General features: G+C 40.3%; 1 long non-coding RNA gene across 1 annotated transcript; it reads left to right on the forward strand.

The window, feature by feature from the left end:
• The first annotated feature begins 6,278 nt into the window (after positions 1-6,278).
• Positions 6,279-9,227, forward strand: LOC122107771. Its single transcript, XR_006147413.1, has 3 exons — positions 6,279-6,312; positions 7,389-7,560; positions 8,777-9,227. It is a non-coding gene; the product is annotated as an uncharacterized LOC122107771 (long non-coding RNA).

Genomic DNA, 9,227 nt, shown 5'->3' on the forward strand with positions numbered 1-9,227 from the left:
ATACACAGAAAAACCTGGAAGTGGACACTGTGGCTCAAGTGGTAGAGCACTGGCCTTGAGCTGAACAGCTCAGGGACAGTAACCCAGGCCTAGAGTTTAAGCTCCACCACCAACCAAAAAAAATATATGCTTATATTTTAGAAGTTCAACAATTTTGAAATGAATATAGTAAGCAAATGGCAACTTTCCATAATTCTATTACCAGATACACAATTATTACTTTCGTATTTTTCCTTCCATATAGAGTATACATACTTCAAATATAGTAAAATATATGCTCTATTTTTTTAAATAAAATCATCTACTCATTTCTGTTGCCTGCTGGGTTTTTTTGTTGTTTGTTGTTTTTAGAGCTCTTTGGCTTTATGTAAGTATTCATCTCATTCTTTTTCTTTTTTTTTTTTTTTTGGTCCAGTCATGGGGCCTGAACTCTGGGCCTGGGCACTGTCCCTCAGCTCTTCAGCTCAAGGCTAGCACTCTACCACTTGAGCCACAGCGCCACTTCTGGCTTTTTTTCTTTTTTGCTTATGTGGTGCTGAGGAATCGAACCCAGGGCCTCATGCATGCAAGGCAAGGGCTCTACCACTGAGCCACCTTCCCAGCCCCTCTCATTCTTTTTAATAATCTCTCAGTAGTCCTTTGTACCCTAATGCCTACCTTCCACCAAAGGACATTTATAATGAAGTTTTTCATTCAATACTAAAAATATTTCAATAACTGTGCCGACATATGTACCGATATATCTTGTTCATGTTCTGATTGTTTCCTTAGGACACATTCTTATAGCTGTTGGGATAAAGCCAGAGCTCATTTAAAATATCAAAACATACCCAGGAATGTACAAGAACATTTTGAGCTTCTTGCAATAATTTTTGAACTATTATTGCCAAACTTATAGTCAAAACTATTAGCTTGTCATGCTAATTTTTATTTTTTTGAATATTAATAATTTATCAGGTGTTCATTGAGTATTTGCTTCTCTTTCTCTATGAACTGTTTCAACTTGTGCATCTCCACTCTGATGTCTCCAGCCCCACTCCACACCTTTGGTTGAGTATATCAGGATGTGGTAGACATCTGGGAAAGTAAATTCCTACTCCTGGAACTGGAGTTGAGGGCAAGTCATCTCTGTTGTATTTAAACCAGAAAGTCATGCAAAACTGGGCTCAGTCAGCCACTGTTGCTCACATACAGTACACACACACACACACACACACACACACACACACACACACACACACACACACACACACACACACACACACACACACACACATATATAGGATTACAGGCATGAGCCACTGGTGCCCAGCTGGACTTTTATTTTTAAGAGGTTCTTGGGTGGATGGGGATCTCAGCCAGGCACAGCAAGTCCCCGCCAACCCATGTGGGACCTCTATGTGCTATATTTCCTTTCACCTCTTTCTTTTTACTCTTCCCTCTGTCCCCCTAGCCTTGTCCCATGCCAGCCCTTAATGTTCTCAGCCTAGGCAAGTAAGTTTTGTTTCTTATGTTTTTAAATTATATGAATGATGCCAATAAAACCTCAGTTACTCTGTTAAATAGAGAAAGAGAAAGAGAGAGAGGTGGGGGAGGGAGGGAGGGAAGGAGAGAGACAGAAAGTGGGTATGCAGAGAGAAAAGAATGGGACACACCCTGGAAAAGATGGGGCACTGCACCCTTGATCCCTTCCTGTCCTGCAAGCCTGTGAGAAAGGTCTTTATTCTTAATTAGTTTGATTGGATTTTTGTTAAGATAATATCACCCCCACCCCATACTGGTTTGAGTCTAGAGCCTGACACTAGGCAAGCGCTTTACTCATTAGGTCATTCCTCTAGCCCGTGAGACTATCCTAGGTTAATTCCCCTGTCTTCTGGAAAGTTAAACCCAACAAAGACCTAAGAAATCTGTGATTCTCAAATGTGAAGGGAAGTTACAGCAAACATTGCACAATAGACCCAGTGTGTCTTCACTGTACTTGTTCTTTGATTTGTTCTTCTAGAACTCCTCATCCAACTTCAACCTGGCTTGCTGCTGCTACTCTGCTCCCTTCAGGAACCACATCAGAACTGCCCACTTTTGCCAGGGTAACAACTCGCTTTATTACTCAGTAATGTACTATCAAGTATACAATAATATACTATATACTTGCTAAGTGTTTTGTAGATAATAAATTCTTGAACCAAATTAGGATATTATTGTTCAATATAGCAAAAGAGGAAATGATGCTTAGGAAGTTTAGTAAATTACCCAAGAACACTTAGCTGAAGCTGTTGAGCAGGATTCTGTTTCCGATCAGTGACTCTGCTATACTTCTTCCTCCCTGCCTGGCTAGAATTGGCTGCTGGAACCTAGACCTAAGGGGGCATTGGAGCAGGGCACCTGTGGCTCATACCTGTAATCCTAGCTACTCAGGAGGCTGAGATCTGAGGATCACAGTTCAAAGCCAGTCTGGGTAGGGAAGTCTGTGAGATATATCTTCAATTAAGCACTCCCCCCACCCCCCCAAAAAAATCCAGAATTGGAGCTGTGGCTCAAGTGGTAGAGTGCTAGCCTTGAGCAGAAAATGTCAAGAAATGGCACCTAGGCCCTGAGTTCAAGCCCCAGGACACACACACACTAAAGAGGCAAAATTTTGGTCTCTATGATCATGGCTCCTGGCCCTTATGCCTTCCAGTGGACTGAAGATGTTTTGAAGATGCAATGAACTGGGTTGGATGAGTCAAATAGTGTCACTCATGGAGCTGCAGTGCACTAGCTGGTTCTGAGATTCCAGACTCATGCAGTGGAAGTTCCTTGCTTCCATGTAGCCCAAGGGCTATGGCTGAACAGGGCTTAGTTTCTGTCTTTCTGGCCCTTTCAGCCCAGCATTCTGTTTTCTGGTGCCCTAAGCTCCTCTTGTCTTTGCTCTTTCTCATATCCACATTCAGAAAGGAGAAATATTCTTGTGATCCTGCAAAATTTCCCTCTCAGTTCTGCCATTTTTCTTTTCCCTCAGTGATACTTACTCTATTTTGTTATTATTGGTTCAAAAGGACTAGTATAATTTCCTTAATAGACTTAAGCTAAAAACATCATTTCTGCTTTCTTATCTGTCGTGTCCCTCCTCTAAGGAAATGAAACTTAGGACTGCCTACCTGAATAAAAGGCGGATTTGAGAAGGTTACTGCACCTTTCTAAAACTAGATCTCCTACCTTCAGAAAGGAAATAGCAGCTATCTTACTGAGCTGTTAAAAGACAATAAAGAAACTTCAGGAGCTGGTGCTGGTGGCTCATACCTGTAGCTACTCTGAGGTCTGAGATCTGAGAATTTCAGTTTAAAGCCAGCCTCAGCAGGAAATTCTGTGAGACTCATCTCTAATTAACCAGCCAAAAGTCCGAAATGAAGCTGTGGTCAGGTTGTAGGGGACCATTCTTTTTTTGTTTTGCTTTGTTTTTGCCAATTCTGGGCACTGTCTTTGAGCTTGTTTTACTTAAGACTAGTACTCTACCATGCACCACTTCCAGCTTTTTCAGTTTATATGGTACTGAGGAATAGAACCCAGGGTTTCATGCATGCTAGACAAGCACTGAACACTAAGCCACATTCCCAGCCTAAAGCACCATTCTTGAGCAGAAAAAGCCAAATGAGAGCTCAAAACCCTGAGTTTAAGCCCCACTATAGGCTCAAAAAAGCAGTACCAAAAAAGAGAAGCTTCTTTTTTGTTTGTTTTTTGTCAGTCTTGGGGCTTGAACTCTAGGCCTGGGCACCGTCCCTCAGCTCTTCTGCTCAAGGCTAGAGCTCTACTACTTGAGCCACAGCGCCACTTCCAGCTTTTTCTGTTTATGTGGTGCTGAGGAATCAAACCCAGGGCCTCATGCATGCAAGGCAAGCATTCTACCCCTTCCCAGTCCCCGCCCCCCCCCCCCCAAAAAAAAGAGAAACTTCTGAACTTCATTAAGCTATAACTTCATTAAGCTAGCCTGCTATCCTCAATTTCCCAAAGCTCAGTTAACAAAGTTTTTAACTCACACCTATAATCCTATCTGCTGAAGAAACTGAAATCTAAAGATACCAGTTTGAAGCCAGCCTAGGCAGGAAAGTCCATGAGTCTCTTATACCCAATAAACTACTCAGAAAAAGCTGGAACTGGAGCTGTGGCTCAAGTGGTAGAGAGTTGACCTTGAGCAAAAAAGAGCTTGGGAACAGTACCCAGGCCCAGAATTCAAGCCTCAGGACTGGCAAAACAAAACAAAAACCTTTAAGTAGTTGTACAAAATGGGTCAGTTTATGATCATAATGCATTTTTTTTCCTTTTTTTGTGTGCTGGTAATAAGCCTTAAACTCAAGGCCTGAGCACTATCCCTCAGCCTTTTCTCTCAACTTTTTAACCACAACTTCACTTTCAGCAATGTTTTTAGTGGTAAATTGGAGATTAGAGTCTCATGGACTTTCCAGCCTCAGCTGGCTTTGAACTGCCGTGCTCAGATCCCAGTCTCCTGTGTAGCTAGGATTACAGGCGTGAGCTACCTGGTTAATATAATGCAGCTTGATCATTGTCACACCTTCGATCTCCAAAAGGAAATTTTACATCCCCACTATATATAGAATATTATTTGTTTTAAACTAAAAGTTGAACAAAATTTTTAAAAGACCCTGTTGCGAAGGGAAGTAAGTTGTTAGAGTCATTCACAATCTACGCCAAAGAGAGACTTTGCCAGACATAAATCAGAATGGGTCAGATACCAGAAGAAGAAATAGCTTTCTCACTGGTATACAATAAAAATATTAAATGTGACTTCACCCATGTCCCATTAAATCATCTTCCCTGTCACTTGAAACCATTTCCTGTCTTATCTTACACTTGGACGACACTGAGATCATGCATGTAAAGCACTTGCCTCAATGACTGGCATAAGGTTTTGTTATCTTTTCTAATTCCTTCTTTTCTTTTCCTACAGGGGTTAAAGGCTCACCTAAGCCCAAAACAATGACTACAATCTGTGTCTTATGTCCCCAGAGCATGGAGTCTGGATCTGGGCTCTGCCATTTTGAAGTTACGTTATCTTGGGCAAGGGATTCTTTCTCTGTGCCACAGTTTTCTTATCAGTAGTATGCTGATAGAACAGCAGTTAATTCATAAATGACTTACTACACATAAAGCACTCATAATAGTACCTAGCACCTACTCAACATTCTATACATATTATATAATTAATTCTATTATGTGCTAGCATAATAGTGTTCTTTCTTTTTAATCATGCACATTATGATAACAGTAGTCATGAACAAGTAGGTTACTATAGAAAAGATGTTCTCAAATTGGGGTGAAGAAATAGTTGTACTCTCCTTATGTTGACCTGTAAATAGAACAAAAGTTAACTATTAGAAAAATGAACTTAAAATAAGAAAATGTAAAAATACAAATCTACTATTTTTAAATTACTAGATTCTCTAATCAGAGAAAAACACAGGAAAAATGAGTTACAACAGTGTAGACACTGTTCATTGAACTCTGAGTACAGGTTATTAATAGAGTCTTGCTTTAGTATCTTCACGTTGTTTCATGTTTACAACAGGACAATACAAAAGAAATTAAATGTTCTCATATGCACCAATGCACACTGAACCAAACACCTTGAATATCAATTTTAAAAAATAACTGAGCTTTTTTGGGGAGGGAGGTGCAGGTCCAGAGAGTTGAACTCAGGGCCTGGGGGATCTTTTCTTTCTTTTTTTCTCAAGGCTAGCACTCTTCCACTAGAACCACCAGCTTTTTTGGTGCATAATGAGAGATAAGAGTTTCACTAACTTTCCCAGCTGGCTTCAAATCATAATCCTCAAATCTCAGTCTCTTGAGTAGCTAAAATTACAGGAATGAGCCTCAGTGCTCATTTATACTTGCTTGTTGATTGTTGTTGGGTTTTTTTTTACTTGTTAATTTATGTAATCTAGATTGGCTAGATGATAGCACTCCTAACAGGAACTATGTATCTTAGTATTTGCTATGTTTGTTTCAATAATATTCATAACAATGCAACCCATCTCACAGAGATATGAAGGAAAAGGGATTTAAAGCAGTTTCTATAAGCTCTGGTTTCAGCTTATATCTAAACACAAAGTATGTAGTGTTGTATAGTCAACATTCATTTTCAGTTCTTCATTTGTAGTCAGTTCCCAAACTTACTCTTTTATTTTTCTTTACCAGTCCTGAGGTTTGAACTTCAAGGCCTCTGCACTGTCCCTGCACTTCTTTGAGCCACAGTGCCACTTCTGCTTTATCTGTTTATATGGTGCTGAGGAATCAAACCCAGGGCTTCATGGATGCTAGGTAAGCACTCTTCCACTAAGTCACATTCCCAGGCCAGCAAAATGGATTCTTCATAGTTAAATTTGTATTATCTTTGATAAACAAATGAACAAGTTGAGTTCTGGATTTTAGAAACTTTAGGGCTATAGCTAAGAAATTTAACCTTTAATAATTCTAGCTAGTGCAAATGTGATGCCTGCATTTGAGCTATACCCATTAAATGAGATGAGTCCTCTGGTACACTGAGGGTATGGCTCCATGGTAGAGGGCTTGCCTGGCATGCTTGAAGACCTGGATTCAATCTTCATCACCATCAAAAATGGAAACAGCTAATGGCAGTCCCGTCGTGATGCTCATACATGTTGTGACTATATTAAGTTGTTAAATTGCGCTATATTGTTGATTTATTTGTCTGATGGTTGGGAACAAATCTAGAGACCATACTGTGAGTAGTACTAGTCTACAATACTGTGCTGGGATGTGAAATTACACAACTTAAAAAATTGTGGAGTAGCAAATGATGCTTCAGTTTTGCTATTGTTGTTGTTGTTGGGGAAGTACTGGGGCTTGAACTCAAGAGCCTCATAAATTGCTAGGCAGGCCCTCTAGTACCTAAGCCATGTCCTAGCCCTTTATTGCTTTATTTTCTTGATACAGTTTTGAATTATTTTCCTGAGACCAGTCTTGGTCTAGGTCCTCCTGCCTATGCCTTTTGAAGCCAGTAGGTCTGGCTTATTTATTGAGATGGGGGAGGGGGGGTCTTACCAACTTTTTCCCTAGGCTGGCCTTGAACCACAGTTCTCAGAATTTCTACCTCCCAAGTAGCAATCACTGGGTATAGGCATGAGCCACTGCTCTCATTTATTTTTTGCTGCTTTTATTTATATTTTTAACCCAAAATGATCTTACTGCTGAAGAAAGTATCTATCTCCAATTTAAAAACTGGCATCTTAGGTGCTAAAGAAATTTATTGAAAAGATATCCTTGGCAGAGAGGTAATATTGCAAAGTGTATGGGAGTGGGGGGCAGGTAATACTAGGGCAGAATTAGTCCTTTCTTCTTGATCTGTAACCACAGTCTTGTGTTTACATTTGCAGTCACCTGTAAGCCCCCATCAAGGCTGGCATGCGTTGTGTTTATCTGGAACTGGAGTACTCAGTACAGAGATGGACACCTAGCAAATACTCAGTAAATACTGAGAGGATTCTAAGAAGCTTATCTTTCTTACATTGCTGGTGGAGCGTTGTGGAGGGACAATTACCAAGAAATGTAAGAACTGTTTAGCAGTATGGAAGCAATATGTAGCATATTAGCAATAATAATAACAGTAACAATAATAATAGCAATATGTACATCTTTCCTTTTTCTTATTAATCGTTTCCTGATTTATGAGATGCAAAGACAGTGGCTCCATTGAAAGCCACTCTGAACTCTACTCGTTTGCAGGAGGGAACATTTACATGCAAAATTTTTCATTGATCCAAGTAGGTATTTTTAGATGGATTGTATAGGCTCTTTTATTCTACTTTCTATCAGGGAGGGTGTGTCTTCGTTATCTTGGTATCGCTGAGGACAAACAGAGGGCATGGCACATACCTGCAGCAGGATGTTATTAGCACATCTGCCAGGGAGAAGCTGGCCAAGTGAAGTATAGCTTCCAAATGTAATGTGACACACATCACCCGAGGTCTTGTTAAAATGCAGTTTTAGATGCCATCGTTCCAGGTGTAGCACCAAGTGATGCCAATACTTCCGGTTTATGGGTCACACTGGCAGTAGCAAGGACTGAGGAAGAATGAAACAAAGCTGCATTTCTGTGGAGATGTTTGGTAGCAAACTAAGTAAAAGATATGACTGATATTATTTAGGAATGATTGTGTGTGTGTGTGTGTGTGTGTGTGTGTGCATATGTGTGTGAGGATATGTGTGTCAGTCTGAGGCTTGAACTCAGGGCTCGGGTGCTGACTCTAAGCTTTTGTGCGCAAGGCTAGTGCTCTACCACTTGAACACAGCGCCAATACTGGCTTTTTTGGTGGTTACTTGGAGACGAGACTCTCAGAGGCTTTCCTGCCGGCTTGCTTTGAACCACAACCCTCAGATCTCAGCCTTCTGAGTAGCTAGAATTACAGGCGTGAGCTGCTGGCACCTGGCAGTCATGACTTTTTAGTGATCTGTAAGTATGTGTTGTTTTGGAGACATAATAAAAGGCTATTTAGGACATGTCACAGGACATTTCACAATACTCTCTGGGAACTCACAGTTGCCTAGAATAGTACATGAAACTGCAACAATCATCTTTTGAAGCTAGAAACTCAAAAGCCAGGTGCCATAGAGAAACAAAACACAGTGAAGCAGTTGTAAGTGACATTCTTGTCTGTGTTCTAGAATCCATGTTGAGATCCACCTTTAAAAATATTTTTATTGATCACTTATTTACATTAGGCTGCTTTGTAAAATTTAAATGAACATATCTCTTTCCTTCTAGTGGTGACCTGGTGGCCCAGATCAACAGTGTGGAATGCATCTTGAGGACTTCACAAACTTGGAAAACTGATCCATTTTAGGCTAAGTGCAAGCCTGAGCCACAAGTTCAGCAGTAAAATGGGATTAGTACTACTATCTTTTTTCCCCCGGGGTACTGGGACTTGAACTCAGGGCTTCAAGCTTGCTCAGCTGGTGCTCTACTATTTGAGCCACATCATCAGCCAGCACTACTATCTTGTACGATGTTTACTAGGATATATTGAGAACAATCCTTGGCTATAGTGGGATGCTCATAAACGAAAATTATCCCAACTTGCAAATATTGCCAACCTAAGTTCTAACTCATCTAATCAAGTGAGGTTAAATAAGCATAATTTATAACCCACTTTCTCTAGTTATTTGTAAACGTTTACATGTATTATATATTATATATTCATTCAATATATATTATA

This window comes from Dipodomys spectabilis, unplaced genomic scaffold (genome assembly GCF_019054845.1).
Source record: "Dipodomys spectabilis isolate Male_0828 unplaced genomic scaffold, ASM1905484v1 ptg000053l, whole genome shotgun sequence".
In the NCBI taxonomy this organism is placed as follows: Eukaryota; Metazoa; Chordata; class Mammalia; order Rodentia; family Heteromyidae; genus Dipodomys; species Dipodomys spectabilis.